Source organism: Dendrobates tinctorius, unplaced genomic scaffold (genome assembly GCF_039654945.1).
Source record: "Dendrobates tinctorius isolate UK_male_01 unplaced genomic scaffold, ASM3965494v1 ptg000162l, whole genome shotgun sequence".
Taxonomy (NCBI): Eukaryota; Metazoa; Chordata; class Amphibia; order Anura; family Dendrobatidae; genus Dendrobates; species Dendrobates tinctorius.
This window is the reverse complement of record NW_027361829.1, coordinates 11265512-11281868: the sequence shown is the minus strand read 5'-3', so window position 1 is coordinate 11281868 and position 16357 is coordinate 11265512. Positions and strand designations below refer to the sequence as shown.

General features: G+C 45.3%; 1 protein-coding gene across 1 annotated transcript in view; it reads right to left on the bottom strand.

The window, feature by feature from the left end:
• VWC2 (von Willebrand factor C domain containing 2) overlaps nt 1–16357 on the bottom strand; it is a 1187314-nt gene that overhangs the window by 424889 nt on the left and 746068 nt on the right. The gene's annotated exons all lie outside the window — the stretch shown is intronic.

Below are 16357 nucleotides of genomic sequence, written 5' to 3'. Positions count from 1 at the left end.
TTTGGCAAGCCATTAGCTCAACCAACAGTTATCTATGAGGACATCCAAGGATTCATTAAACTTGCCAGCAGTGAGAACATTAGTGAAAGGACTAAGCACATTGATGTAAAAAAATCACCACTTACGTGACTTAGTGGAACGCGGTGTACTCCAGTTTGCTTATTGCGAGTCTGACAAGATGATAGCTGATGGTATGACAAAACCACTATCAAGAGCCAAGTTTGTGGACTTCAGAGCCACAATGGGACTAACAGAATAAGTAGTTGCTGAGTGGGGGTTTTGGAATATGTTTGGTGCAACAGCTCTATTCCTGTCAATGAATGTTTAGTTGCTAGATATGTATGCTGTTTATAAAGTTCGAACAAAACAAACTCTCAGAGGATCACACAGGGAGAGCATGTGACTATATTTCCTGTTTTTCCTGTGTCTGTGTATGAGAGAAGCAGCCTGCTGTAGATGCTGCACAGATAGAAACACAAATGATTTACTCCTGATCTGTTAAGCTTATCATATATTGTTCCTGTTTGTTCCTGAATAAAGAAGCTCTGTTCTCACACGCTTGGAGAGTATCCTGTATAATCCGCTGCCAACAACCTTTTATGACGCAAAGCTGTATACAAGACTAACCCCTTTAAAGCAAACCTTTTATACTCACCTCACAGGCAACTTGCTATTGATGAGGAGAAGTTCCACAGATTGATATATATACAGCATTTTGTGGGATAATAATCAGTTTGACTAGTATTTCAATGGCGACTCTGTCTACAGTATTTGTACATTTATACAGCCACTACGACCTCTCACTTCACTGAAAAGCACAGAACAGAGATTTAATAGACAAAATACAAATTAAACTAGATATTTTCAAACAAAACTATGTATCAAACTGTTCAGCCCCTGTCCCATTATATAGCATGTTGCCTGCAGATTGGACGCCATTGTCACTGTGACAGGTTTCCAGTAGTCTGCACAACTCTGAAAACATCAAACATTCCGACTTTACATCAGAATTTCTGTTCGTATAAAGTATTTAATAATAATAATTGAACCTTACTGGATTGTCAAAAAACTATTAGGCTGGTTTCACATGTCAGAAATTCAGTTCTGAATATGGGCCACAATGTCTGAACTGGCCATGCATTCTCAATAGCCTTTTGGGCATATATGAGGCTGGACAATTTGGATCAAGGTCCCACTGTCAGGGCTTATACTCACTGGTGAGAAATACGGACGAGTGCAATCCGATAAAAAAATCGGATTTCACTTGGACCAATGTTATTCAATTGGTGACATCTCATTTGCAAATTTTTTCTCAGCCGAAATCGGACTGAGAAAAAAATCGCAGCATGTTGTGATTTGCTGCGATTCTCGGACGAGACTCACCAATGCAAGTCAATGGGAGTGAGAAAAAACGCACAGCACACGAACCATGTGAGTGCTGTCCGATTTTTACGCACCGGTGTCCTTAGAAAAGCCGGCAATTCATATGCGGCTACTGTAAAATCACACTGACATGTTAAAAAATAAATAAATGTATACACATAGAATAGATGTGTATATACAGTGGGGAAAAAAAGTATTTAGTCAGTCAGCAATAGTGCAAGTTCCACCACTTAAAAAGATGAGAGGCGTCTGTAATTTACATCATAGGTAGACCTCAACTATGGGAGACAAACTGAGAAAAAAAAATCCAGAAAATCACATTGTCTGTTTTTTTTTTCATTTTATTTGCATATTATGGTGGAAAATAAGTATTTGGTCAGAAACAAGCAATCAAGATTTCTGGCTCTCACAGACCTGTAACTTCTTCTTTAAGAGTCTCCTCTTTCCTCCACTCATTACCTGTAGTAATGGCACCTGTTTAAACTTGTTATCAGTATAAAAAGACACCTATGCACACCCTCAAACAGTCTGACTCCAAACTCCACTATGGTGAAGACCAAAGAGCTGTCAAAGGACACCAGAAACAAAATTGTAGCCCTGCACCAGGCTGGGAAGACTGAATCTGCAATAGCCAACCAGCTTGGAGTGAAGAAATCAACTGTGGGAGCAATAATTAGAAAATGGAAGACATACAAGACCACTGATAATCTCCCTCGATCTGGTGCTCCACGCAAAATCCCACTCCGTGGGGTCAGAATAATCACAAGAACGGTGAGCAAAAATCCCAGAACCACGCGGGGGGACCTAGTGAATGAACTGCAGAGAGCTGGGACCAATGTAACAAGGCCTACCATAAGTAACACACTACGCCACCATGGACTCAGATCCTGCAGTGCCAGACGTGTCCCACTGCTTAAGCCTGTACATGTCCGGGCCCGTCTGAAGTTTGCTAGAGAGCATTTGGATGATCCAGAGGAGTTTTGGGAGAATGTCCTATGGTCTGATGAAACCAAACTGGAACTGTTTGGTAGAAACACAACTTGTCGTGTTTGGAGGAAAAAGAATACTGAGTTGCATCCATCAAACACCATACCTACTGTAAAGCATGGTGGTGGAAACATCATGCTTTGGGGCTGTTTCTCTGCAAAGGGGCCAGGACGACTGATCCGGGTACATGAAAGAATGAATGGGGCCATGTATCGTGAGATTTTGAGTGCAAACCTCCTTCCATCAGCAAGGGCATTGAATATGAAACGTGGCTGGGTCTTTCAACATGACAATGATCCAAAGCACACCGCCAGGGCAACGAAGGAGTGGCTTCGTAAGAAGCATTTCAAGGTCCTGGAGTGGCCTAGCCAGTCTCCAGATCTCAACCCTATAGAAAACCTTTGGAGGGAGTTGAAAGTCCGTGTTGCCAAGCGAAAAGCCAAAAACATCACTGCTCTAGAGGAGATCTGCATGGAGGAATGGGCCAACATACCAACAACAGTGTGTGGCAACCTTGTGAAGACTTACAGAAAACGTTTGACCTCTGTCATTGCCAACAAAGGATATATCACAAAGTATTGAGATGAAATTTTGTTTCTGACCAAATACTTATTTTCCACCATAATATGCAAATAAAATGAAAAAAAAAACAGACAATGTGATTTTCTGGATTTGTTTTTCTCAGTTTGTCTCCCATAGTTGAGGTCTACCTATGATGTAAATTACAGACGCCTCTCATCTTTTTAAGTGGTGGAACTTACACTATTGCTGACTGACTAAATACTTTTTTTCCCCACTGTATATCTGTTTTGAAGATTCTTTTGTTTTACAACGATGTGTACAGTTTTTTATACAATGCTATTTTAACATGAGCTTTTACATACAGAGAACTGCTCTATGTAAAACCTCATGTTAGAATCGGATACCATATGCATGTCATACGGATGTTCCGTGGAAAAATCGCATGGAAATCGCATTACACTTGCTTGACACTCACATGGCACTCGTCCGCTTTTTCAGTCCCGGAATCGGACCGTTTTTTTTCTCGCAAATGGGTATGAGCCCTCAGTCTGGTCATTGCAAATGTCAGATGTGAGACCAGCCTTAAACTGGACTCACACAAAAGATTAAAGGTAGTGCTTTTAAAACAAGCAATAAATATTAAAAAAAAATATGCAATAAATCTGCATGTGTTAAAGGTGATCTGATTGATTATTTTGGGTGTCACTCACTTTGTGCATTGCAAAGAATGAAATCTGCAACACATGAAAATCATTCCAAGAATTCACTTACATTTTACTGCACATTGTTTTAGAATTTTGGAGAAGATTTGCAACTAAATACAGCAGCATGCATGCATTATGCCAAATTCCCTATAGAATGACTCCTTGCCCATTTTGTCATTGCTCTTTGCATAAAAATATTGATGCATGCCTTATATGAGTTTTCTTCTGTGATCTATTGCCTATATTCCATTTCATAAAAGCTGTGGTCTGATCCCTTGAATATCATCATAACATTTTATGGTCATTTATATATTTATATGACATATCTCACATATTTTCCTGATTGTAATCAGACACCATTATGATATGACTTGCTTGATTTGAGTTTTATTTGCTAGCTAGGTTAATTGCTTTCATTTGTGTAAACCATGTTCTGATTGGTTGTTCATGTCCTTATATATACACTGATTTTGGTTGCTGCTGCCTTCTAGTTTTGAGACTGTGAGCGCTGGTTTTCTAGCTACGCATATCTTTGCTCATTTACTCTGTCCCTGTCTCATTAGAGTGGTCACGCTCCTCAAATGCTCTGTGTAATCCTCTCAGAGTGTATCCATTCATATGTGATAGAAATTTATTGTTGCTTGCTTTATTAGGTTTTACATGCCATGTAGCGGCATCTCACAGAAAATAGCCAGAGGATAAAACACTATTGTGACATAGCATTTAGACTAGTACATTGAAGTCCTTTTATCTCTACAATGAGTAAAAGAAAAAGCACTCTTTCCTTTGAAAAATTTTATGATGACTTTATCGATCTGTTCCTGTTATAGGAGAATTAAATGTATGATGTTAATACAAAAATCTGAATAGCCACAATAGTAGGCAAAACAAACATATTCTAGATTAAAGACAAAATAGTTTATTAGCTTGAAGCTTCTAGAGATCTACAAAATATGTGTAAATAGAGAAGGTTGTCACTGAATATTTATATGCAATGTTGTAACTTGAATCTTGTAGACCCTAATGCAGTTTGCAACAGGGAACCTATCGATCAGAGGTCTGTAATGGTATTGTTCTTATTGTAAGGTCCAAATGCATCTTTTGCCCCCCTTTGCACCAGTGCTTGGGTGAACCTGCAACTAGTGCACCAACTAAAGCTACACCCGTGTTTCCATGTTTGATACCCGAAGTCGCATTGTACCTCAGTTCCCACCTCATCCAACATTTCTAGTAGATTTTTTCTAATAACTGTAATTTTTATACATTTTATAAAATTTTACAATCAGAAATGAGACAAAACAATCACAATTTGGCTTACAAGTTAGAGGATCAGAAAGAATGGAGTACAATTAAAATGGATTCTTGGAAGATGTTTCCCCCTAGTGACATCAAAACATATTGTGCAATAGAACAGAAAAAGACAGAAAGTCCAACAGCAGTTCTAAGTGATGCCAAGTTAAGATGATTCCATCCCCATACTCATATTACAATTCTTATAAAACCACAATACTAAATAAGACAAGACATAAACATAGGGAAAAGAAGGGAATAATAAACCTGTTAAAAAATCAACATGCTCCTGTTGTTTTGGGCCCTAAAATAGTCCCAGGGAGCCCAGACAGTCTCAAATCTGTCCAAACTTGCATTTAAGAAGGCTGTCATGTGCTCCATCCTTCAGATGTCGGCTATTCTATCCAAAACCTTCTGATAAGAGGGGGAGTAGTCTGTCTCCAATGAAGGGCAATCAAAGATCTAGCTGCTATCAACAGATATAAAAGCAGTCTGGTTGAATTCCTCCCCATCCCTCTAGGGGAAACATTTAGTAGGTATACAGCAGGGTCCAGCTGAACCTCCACATTTAGAAACTTTTGTATTAAGGTTTTCACCTTTTCCCTAAATCCAGCCAGCCCAGGGCAAGACCAGAAAATGTGGAACTGAGATCCCTGTGCTGAGCAACAACTCCAGCAAATATTTTGGAGCTGGTGGTTCAGTCTATGAAGGAGCTCCAGAGTGTGATACCAAAACTTCAAAATGTTATATTGGTTTTCCTTATAAAGAGTGCAGATAGAGGATTTGGACTCCTTTTCCCATATATTCTGGCAACATTGGAGAGACAGCGTCTTTTCCAAGAGAGATTCCCTTGTAACCATATATGGATGTTTCAAGGGGGGTTAGTATGAGGAGAACCCAAGATCCTGTAAATAAATATATGATATTAGAGTGTATGACGAATAGTGAGCCATCAAAAAATGGTTGCATCCTTGTTTTTTTTAAGATAGAAAAACTCATACAGATTACTAAGACTTTAATTATCATAATTTAGAGATCACAGGGATTGCAGATAATGTCTTTATATCACAATTATAGGATGTAGACATGAATTACTTAAAATCTTAATGGTATATTATGGTTTTTTAATGTGTCCTCAATGTGACTGTTTATGGTTGTTTCATTAGTATTTGTAAGTTGGCTGTTTGTGATTTATAAAGTTGGGAACTTGCTTTCTCTCTAATGGGACTAATTTCTTTAAAAGAAAACTAAAATGATGAAAGGGCAGATGTCTGTAAAAAGTGTTCATTCGATGTACAGTATGTATTTACAAATTTCTTGAAGTCCTCATGTATGGTGAGCAATTGTCATTTTCGTTAGCATGGTGCTTATGTCAAATTGATCTTAAATGATCTCTTTCAGGTTTAGGAGAAAGGTGAGGCCACCGCAATCCAATCACTTACTTTTTGATCAATAGTTTATACAAGATCTGGCAGAAAATATTCCCTGGCGCTTATTCAATTGAATCGTCTCACTTGTTGGCACATAAACTTACACTCAAGATACAAGAATATCCAGAAAAAAAATACCCTTTGTTCCTAGAGGGGTTCAGTTAACTCTAGGCTCGTACTTTCTGCAAATATCTATCCGGCACATTCTCATCTCTATCAGCACAGTCAGGTGCAAAACTTAATCCAGTCAGATCACAGACTTTACCAACATGGAGTCTGCACAGAAACTGCAAACACCTTATACACGAAAGACCCCCACACAAATTAGTGAGCAATCTTGTCTGGCTCTCCCATAGACAGGAACACTTAGTCTGCCAAACGCTCCTGTGTTCTCTATGAGAAAGCTTCTGTAAGGCTTCTCTGGCGGTAGCTCATTTCAGGGAGAACAAAAGAATTGTCAGTCCGAAATCAGACTTGCTGGAGTCTTACCTGACCCAGCAATTACCTGTTGGGCCACCATGTACGTAAGATGGACAATGGACCTTGGACTTTTGTTTGACTTCTGGATTTTTGCATAACATTTTAAGCTTGTTAAAGTCAGTTAATCAAATGCATTGTAATATGCCGGCATACTGTAACCATCCTAAGTGTTCTGGAAATGACTTTACCATAATATTCCAAAGTACCATATATTTAATCTTGAAAATGAATGTCATTGTGATTTGTAGACTATAAAACACTACAGTGAAACAGAGCCCTAATACATTTTATTAGAGAAAGATAAAGGTAAAACGGTTTTATTGACAGATCCATAAAGCTTTGAATGGATGCCCTATACCTTCACCTCTAAAGAACATAAGAGTGAACCTTACTTTACAGAAATGGATAATTTAATTTAAGTCGATCAATAAAAAATGCTTGTTTAAATAACTGCACATTGTAAAGAAATATATTGTTTCTATCATTATGATAGGGTGGACTCTATCGTAATAAACAATCTACTCAGCACTGGCCAAAGAGCATATTAACAAAATTAGAAAAAAAAATAGCACATACATCTTGATTAAATTTGTTTTATTATGTACATAAATAAACTATGATCCTTAAATGACATATGAACCCCTTATTCAAGATATCAAAGGTAGTCGGAAGACGAAGGGCTAATGCAGAAGTAAATTTACCACTAGGCTTTGGTGGTCCAGTGGGTTGTGGTAAATGCAGGAGGTACTTTGTGGGGCATGGCACTAGGTGACAATGATAAGGGTTGAATTATATTATTGCTAAATTATTATATATAAGAAAAACATACATGTATATATACTGTATATACACATACACACATTTGTGAAGCGTTCCATGTTTTTCTCTAGTGCATGCCCTCATCATATCCTGCCTTGACTACTATAACCTCCTACTTTGTGGCCTCGCCTCTAACGCTCTCACACCCCACCAATCTATCCTAAACTCTGCTGCCTGTCTAATCCACCTGTCCCTCCACTATTCCCCAGCCTCTCCTCTCTGATAATCCCTTCACTGGCTCCCTTTTACCCAGAGACTCCAGTTCAAAACCCTAACCATGGCATACAAAGCCATCCACAACCTATCTCCTCCATACATATAATTACTTTTGTGGTCACCTCATAGAACAATGTACAAGAAGTTTCCACACAATGGTACCTTGTAAAAAACCATCTTTATTTAAATACCAATGTCACAACATTAAAAAGAATATTAAAAAGAAGGTGCTGGATCAATATGAGAGACAAAACGCATGTAAACACCATATACTGATATATTCATGGGAAGCTGCAAAAACAATATGCAGTGTGAACACCAAAGAGATATAAAAAAAAACAAAACAAAAAAAAACCATACATGTCTGACCTTGTCTCCCGATACTTACCTACACGCAACCTCCGATCCTCACAAGATCTCCTTCTCTACTCCCCTCTTATCTCCTCTTCCCACAATCGCATACAAGCTTTTTCCCATATGTGGCGCCCTGAGGGTTCAGTCACCACAGAGGTACTGCACCTCCTCCTGAGGTGTGGTACCCCACCATTCAGGTAGGGTGGAGACACCTGATCACACTCCAACACCTGCATCCCACACAACATAGTAGTGTAGCAAAGCACCTTTGGTGGCTCCCTGCTTGGAACACGAAGAGTGCTGGGAGGTAGGTGGAGCTGAGTCTGCACCAGAGAGTGGGAGATTATTAGGACTAAGGCAGTCTGTGAGAGGAGCTCCCCTGAGAGGGATGGATTTGAAGGAAGTGCTGCAGCAGACCTCAGTGACCTGGGTCTGCTGGCACAGGAAAGAGATATTAAGAAAGCCTAATTCTCCATAAGAAAGATTGATTTGTACGGAACATAAGGAGAAGTGAACTAAGGATTAGGGTTAGAGCAGAGCCCTTCCTCAAGTTCTAAGCGCATGGCCGGGGTCCGGTCCCCGAGGTTGTATGGATATTAATGGTCCTGCAACAGACACCGGGGGAATAGAAGTTGTCACCACTTTATTACCACACAAGACTTGGGGGCACAACAGCAACGTGAGTGAGCTGGGACTTAGTAACAAGGAGTCCCCGAAGCAGGCTACGGCTGTCTGCCATACAAGTAGAGTTCTAAGAACATCTGAAAGGAGGAACTCCAGTGTAACTCAGTACTGTGAGTACTTCGCTACGAGCGCTAAGGAGGAAGACTGCCATGAACTCATTTTCTGCTCCACTAGTTGAGAGTTCCCCTTCCGTTCTCCCTCTGGTGGTGACAGGAGGTAGTGCGGTTGGTTTAAGTGGTAGTGATCTGCCACCTGATGAGGAAGATAACGATTGGATCTCTGGAGTATCAGACTGGATATAAGACAGCCACGCCCTATCCGGGTGCTGGTGATTCAGTCTGCTTCTCAGGTCCTGGACTTCAGCTCTCTTCCAGTCTTCTCAAGTTAAGTTTGTTTTTTGCTATTGTTCACACTTGCGCTTGTTGGTATAGGTTTAGAAGTCTAGTGACTTCAGGGTTAATTTTGCTATCAGAAGTGTTGGACAATATTTTTGTAGGTTGTTTTTGGCAGATTGCAGACAGTGTCTTTCCTTTTCTGTCCTTTTTAGTTAGCCGGGCCCCATCGTTTGCTCAGCCTATTTTTCTGCCTTTGTTTGTATTTTCATCTTGTTTCACCGTCAATACATGTGGGGGGCTGTCTTTCCTTTGGGGTCTGCTCTGGGGCAGTTAGTTTTCCTCTTTTCCTGCTTTAGGCTTATGTAGTTCTCCGGTTGTGACGAGGCATCTAGGACCAACGTAGGAACACTCCACGACTGCTGCTAGTTGTGCGGTTAAGATCAGGGATCTGCAATCTGCATAGTTACTAACTTCTCTGGTTTTCTGAGACTTAGCTTGTTGTCTTGTTTTTCCTCCTCAGTTTCCCATTCATAACAGGAGACTTTCAGAAAAGGCACATATGTTGGCAGAGTGGTGGAACGGAGTGCTTCATCTTCCCTGGAGGTTGGCTGGGCCCCTGACCTGGAGGACACAACACGGAGGCGGGCACCTGTATGAACAACAGACTGTGAGTAAAGCTTTGGAACTACATGCCCTGGTGTCCTCCACTTATTCCTGCGCCAACACACTCAGCACTGCTATGTCGCTGAGCCTGACACCGCACCATCTACGTCTCCTCCCTATCTCTTCAACTACACTGCCCTGGGACTACTTCCCTACCTGTGGAGGGCCACAATATCATTGCTGCACCACACCATCTGTCCCAGAGGATCTGTCTGCAGCGTCGGCTTAGCATCTTCATTGCCGAACACCACAGGTGGTGTCACGAATCATTCACTAATAAACTTTAATCATCCACACACTCAACATTCCCCTTTTTACAATGGACGCCCAGGGCCACGGACCAGGTCACAGCTATCGTGACATCCCCCATTGAAACCAATGGGCCCTGCTCCGAGTATCCCATGGCCCTGGGTGCGAGGGCGATCCATTTTTGGCATCACGAGCAGGATTACGAAGCCCGGTACCACCGTGTTCTGTGTGCTGAAGATTTATTGTACTTAATTGCTGAGAATGTGCAAAATAACCAAAATTATAGACTGTAAAATGGACTCTCAAAATGGCCGCCGGCATGGTGAAGAAGGGCGCGACAATATGGGTGTTCCCAAGAAAAGAGCGCGGACTGTCCTGGGCCTGCTTTAACTTCTATGCTACAGCAACATGGCCCACCCCCAGAGGGGTTCGTATACTGGCTTGGTATAGAGGTGTAGGAAGAAGACACCGCCCCCAGAAGGAGGAGCGAAGCCCTGTGGCGGGAAAGGAGCCCGGGAAGGAGAAGGAACGTCAGGACGCCATGATGGAAGAAGGACGGAGGCCAGGAGAAAGCGGTGGAGAAAAACAACTCTCCCCCAGGCAGTGCCCGCCACCACCGCCAAGCCGGTACTGCCACTGGATGCGGCCTGCAAAGAGGAGATACATGAGGGCCCCGGAACAGCCTGCGAGGCAGGGGTTGTATCCCTGCCCGGACCGGGCGCAGCTGCGCAGGTCCCCATGGGAGGCCTCGGCGGACACCAATCCTGTGCCAGCTCGGATCCAGCTGCCGCCCGCTCACCAAGCAGCTCAGGAGGTTGCAGCTGCCACCATTCACCACCCTGTACCTGCACCGGAGCCAGAACATCACCGGGAGGTACCAGGTATGATCACCGCCCCTGCCATGATCTTGATGCTGGGAACTGTACCTGTAGACCGAAATGGTCCAGTGCTGGCTCAGGTCTTAAGTGGCAGCACCCAAGTTTCACCAGCGGTCAGACCAAAAGCTAAGGCAGCAGAGATACCACCTGAAGCTGAGGAACAACATCTATTGGTACATGTTACCACCCCTGCTGTACCTCAGGCAGCAGTTCCACCAGCTACCACCTCATCCAATGTGCAACAACCCACAGAAGAAGAAAATCAGAAGTTCTCCCCTGAAAGGCAAAAGAAACCAGCTACCACTACCCCAGGAGGAGACCAACAATAAAGAACATTTCCACAATAACTAACTGTTACCCAAAAGGGTATTAGCACTGTTGTGCCTTTTTGTTTTGTTAATCATGTTTTTGTTCTTCTAGTTTTCTTCAAGTTACCTAGTTGCGTTGGCAGCCTTTATTATGAAAAATTGAACTGCTGTGATCATGAATTTGGAGTGTATCACAAAGTTTCTTGTAAATAGTTGCACCTCTTTAGGTGTCCTATCTTGGTTTTACATAGGCCTTCTAGGAATAAGGACTACCTCAACTTGGAGCATTGCTCCAACCTCAGGACACTGCAAGAAAACCCAGCTGGGAACGGTGTCCAGCACTTACAAGAATTGTGATGTTTTAATGTGAAGAGTTATATAATGTGTAGTGTTGAGCATTTCGATACCGCAAATATTGGGTATCGGCCGATATTCGCGGTATCGGAATTTCGATACTGAGTTCCGATACTTTTAGCATATCGAATACCGGAATCGGAAGTTCCCATAATGCTGTGAGCCAGTTTGATTTGATTCAGCCAATGAGGAATCCTCAGAAGTGTGGGCACATCCTGTTAGGCATGTAGGCATGTTAACTAATGGCATGGCTGTGATTGGCTGCTGAAATGATGTCATGATGCACTATTAAAGCCGCTGCCGCCATTTAGGGTTCACTCTGCTGTGAATTCAGTTAGGGACAGGCTGCTGTTCAAGACTCTGAGGGACAGTTAGAGATAGCGATTTTCAAAATTATATTGTGCTTTACCCAGGCTACATTATCAATCACTGTAGCTTTCTTTTGCCTTGCAGCGCTGTTCACAGCTGTCTGAGAGGTCTGTGTGAGTGCAGCTCACGCTCTGTAGTGTGTCCTGCAGCCACCTCTGGTTGTAGGCCGCTCAGCGTGCGTCACTGCCTCATACATATTTTTCTTTTATTGCTGCTCATTTTTCATTAATTCTCCTATTAGTGTGCATCCATCCGTATCCATATACATTGGTTGCAAACACTATAGGAGTAGACAGCGGAGCCTTTCTGCAGCCTTTCAGTGCTAGTGCCCAGTTCTCTGCATTGTTCATGGCTGTCTGAGAGGTCTCTGTGTGTGAGTGCAGCTCACGTTATAGTGTGTTCTGCAGCCACCTCTGGTTGTAGCCCGCTCAGCGTGTGTCACTGCCTCATACATAGTCCTTTTTGTGTTTTATTGCAGCTCATTTTTCCAGATCTTTTTCTCCTATTAGTGTGCTTCCATCCGTATCCATCTACATTGGTTGGTTGCAAACACTATATAGGAGATAGAGGAGCCTTTTTGCTGGCTTGTGCCCTGCAGCCACAGCCAGATTAGTATTAGCCTATTTTTTGGAGCCTCATCTATTGCATTGTAGGTTACCTTCCTGCATTGTAATAGCTCCAAAAAGATTGTGATACTATCGCTTTCACATCTTTGGTCACATCCATTTTGTTTTTTTGAAAAAAAAACACGTAAATAAAGTTCACCAAACACTCCACTTGACAGTTGTGTAGGCCACATTAGCTCATATTAAAGTGTAGTCCACACACTTTATAAAATTAGTGTTTCTTATACCTGTAAGCAGCTGTTCAGGAATAAGCACACTAAGCCCCCCCTTTGTACTTTTCTGCCTATCTTTATCAGTCTACCAAGATGAAGAAGGCAGGGAGTAAGGCATGTGGTCGTGGGCGTGGAGTTTCAGCAGTGAGAGGACGTGGGGATTCTGTGCCTGCTGCGGGCACCAGTGACTCAGCATCCCCCAGTTTTAGCAGGCAACCGTCCTTTATGCGCAGCTTTGTAGGACCTCGCCGTACCCTGCTGTGGGACGAACAAATTGAAGCCGTTGTCGGATGGATGGCAGCTAACGCATCGACTTCAATGACTTCCACATCCTCTCAGGGTCAGAGCACTGAAGAGCAACCTTCTGTCTCTTCACCACCTGCCAAATTGCCCAGACAGTCAGAGAGCCCTGTGCAGGAGCCATCTCATTCTCTACTTCTGTTCTCTGAATCTGTTGGCTTGGAAAGAGGGTGCCAGCCAAGCAGCATGCTAGAATGTGAATAAGAGGGAGTATGCAGCGATGCGTAACTGCTTTGTCCCTCTGAATCTGAAGAGGCGGGTGGGCCAGTGCCTATGGTCAGCACACCTCAGTAGAGACTACCCAGGAGAAGCAGGTGTTTGAAGACCCATCATGGCATGAGGAACAGGAAGGTGGTGGGAGCAGCTCTGCGAAAGAGATTCCCTGAACGGCCAAAACAGGAGGGAGAGAGAGGGGGCAGACTTGGCTGCCTGTAGCTTCCATATTGGCACCCGTTAGGAGCATTCCTCTTCCAAAACCCAAAACGGGCGCTCCCAGGACTTGCAGTGCGTGGTTCTTTTTTGACACAGTTGCAGATGACATTTGCTTTGTCAAATGCAAGCTGTGTAATCAGAAAGTCAAAAGAGGGAAAAGTGTCAGCAACCTGAATAAAACAAATATGTGGAAACATGTGCGGACCAAGCACGTGGTGGAGTTACAAAGACGCACTGAAGACGTAGGCCAACCTACAGCACCACCTACCACCTCTTCAGCTCATCTTGTAGCCTCTTCCTCCAGCTCACACACAGCTGGTTCGGCTTCCACACAGGATCGCCATTGAAGAACCTCTGGCACTGTTGTCCAGAGACTCAGTGACATTCCACCCACAGCACCACGTTCCCTGTCATCCTGACACTCCCAGGCCACTCTACAGCCATCGGTAGCACAGGCATGGGAGAAAAGGCAGCCATACTCGGCAAACCATCCCCGAGCACAGGCTCTGAATGCTGGCATTGCCAAACTACTGGCCCTTGAAATGCTCTCATTCAGGCTGGTGGAGACTGACACCTTCCGTAACTTCATGGCATTGGCAGTCCCACAATACACTGTGCCTGTCACGGCCCCCGGTCTTGCCATCACGGCCCCCGATCCCCCTGTCACGCTCCCAGGCCGGCGTCCCCGTGCGCGTGGCTATACTTACCTCGCCCGGCAGCCGTGCTCCCTCCAGCCCCGCCGTTGGCGTCTCTCTCCGTCCGGCCCGCGGCTGGTGACGTCACCACGGGCCTCGCGCATGCGCTGTAGGCCGCGGCCGGCTCTTCACAGCTGAGCTGGTCTCCGGCGGTGCCCTGCCCCGATTGCGCCGCCGGACCAATGAGGGCACAGCGGCAGCCATATCAGGCCGCCCTCCTCTAGTGGAGGCGCCTGACCGTGGTTGTTTCTTGCAGCACCTTAGGCCCTGTGTTCTCGCCTGGTATCAGGCTCCCTGCCTAATCTCTGTGCTTGCTTCCAGCCCTGCTCCAAGTCCTGTGTCCGTGGCTGCTCCAAGTCCGGTGTCCGTACCTGCTCCCAGTCCTGTGTCCGTACCTGCTCCCAATCCTGTGTCTGTGCCTGCTCCAAGTCCGGTGTCTGTACCTGTTCCAAGTCTGGTGTCCGTACCTGCTCCAAGTCCTGTGTCCGTACCTGCTCCAGTCCTGTGTCTGTGCCTGCTCCAGTCCCGTGTCCGTGCCAGTTCCAGTCCTGTCTCCGTACCTGCTCCAGCTCTGCCTACCCGAGTCCGTACCTGCCGTCAGCCTCAAGCCCTGCCTGCACGGGCCTCAACCTGCTGTCCTGTTCTATTCTAGGCTACCGGTGTCTGTTCCAGCCGTCCTTACGCAGTCCTTCTTCCCGTCTACCGCTCTGTGATCCATTCCGAGCCGCCCCTCTTGGTTCCTGCTGCCGTGGCATTTGAGTCTCTGGACTTGCGCCAAACGGTCCCTGTACAGGGGTCGGTCACACCTGGTTGCTCGTCCGGGGCCCCTCAGTGCCACGGTCCAGAGGGTCCACTCCAGGGAACTCCGCCTTGCCGTGTGCGGTGCTAACACTACGGTCAGGCCATGGATCCCACCGGTGTTTCCGCTCCCGGTCAAAAGGAGTTCCTCTTTTTACGGGAGAACCAGGGGCGCATCATGTCGGTCATGAAGGACATGGAGTTCCGCCTGTCCGCTCTTCAGGCGGCCGATCCGGGGAATCCCTCTCAGCTGGCCGGCCTCCAGCAGGAGTTGAGCCAGCAGCGGGATGCTCAGTCCCATATTTTGTCTTATATGGCCTCGGTAGACAGCCTTCTGGGAGATCTCCAGTCCGCCGCCGCGGTCTCGGCCGCCATCCCCAGTCCCGCTCCGTTTCCCTCTCCTCGCCTTGCCAAACCACCCCGATACGGTGGGGACCCCAAACAGTGTAGAGGGTTCCTAAACCAGTGTGGTTTGCATTTTGAGCTTCAGCCTCATCAGTATTCCTCCGATAGGGCCAAGGTGGCCTTTATCATGTCCCATCTGGAGGGAGAGGCCTTATCCTGGTTAAATCCGCTCTGGGAGAGGGACGATCCCATAGTCTCTAACATCCCAGTTTTCTTGGACACCTTTCGTAAGGTGTTCGATGAGCCCGGACGGTTAGCCTCGCTTACTGAATCACTTTTCAACCTCCGCCAGGGCACCCTGACAGTTGGTCAATACGCCATTCGGTTCCGCACCATGTCCTCCGAATTGGGTTGGAACAATGCGGCATTGGTCGGGGCCTTTTCGCGTGGGTTGTCGGGCAGAATTAAGGATGAGTTGGCGGGGCGGGATACTCCCACCACCCTCGAGGACCTCATCTCCCTGGCCACTCGAATAGACCTCCGGTTCCAGGAGAGCGCCCGAGAATCGGCGAGGGACAGGAGGCCCATTAGGCCTGCCCCAACCGCTAACCGGTCCTTTAATCCACGCTCGCCTGGTCCTGTACATACTCCGCCCCCTGAGCCCATGCAGGTGGATCGGGTCTGGATGGCTGAGAGACGTCAGAGGGAGAGACGGGAGCAAGGTCTTTGTCTTTATTGTGGGGGGGCATCCCACTTCATCCGCTCTTGTCCTGAGAGACCGGGAAACTCTTCCACCTAGGCCAGGTAAGAGAGGCCTTCCTAGGTGATTATGATTCCTCTCAGGCCCTCACACTTTCCGTTCTTCTACTTTCAGGGGAGAGGCGTGGGTCCGAGGTGGCCTATGTGGATTCGGGCTCAGCAGGC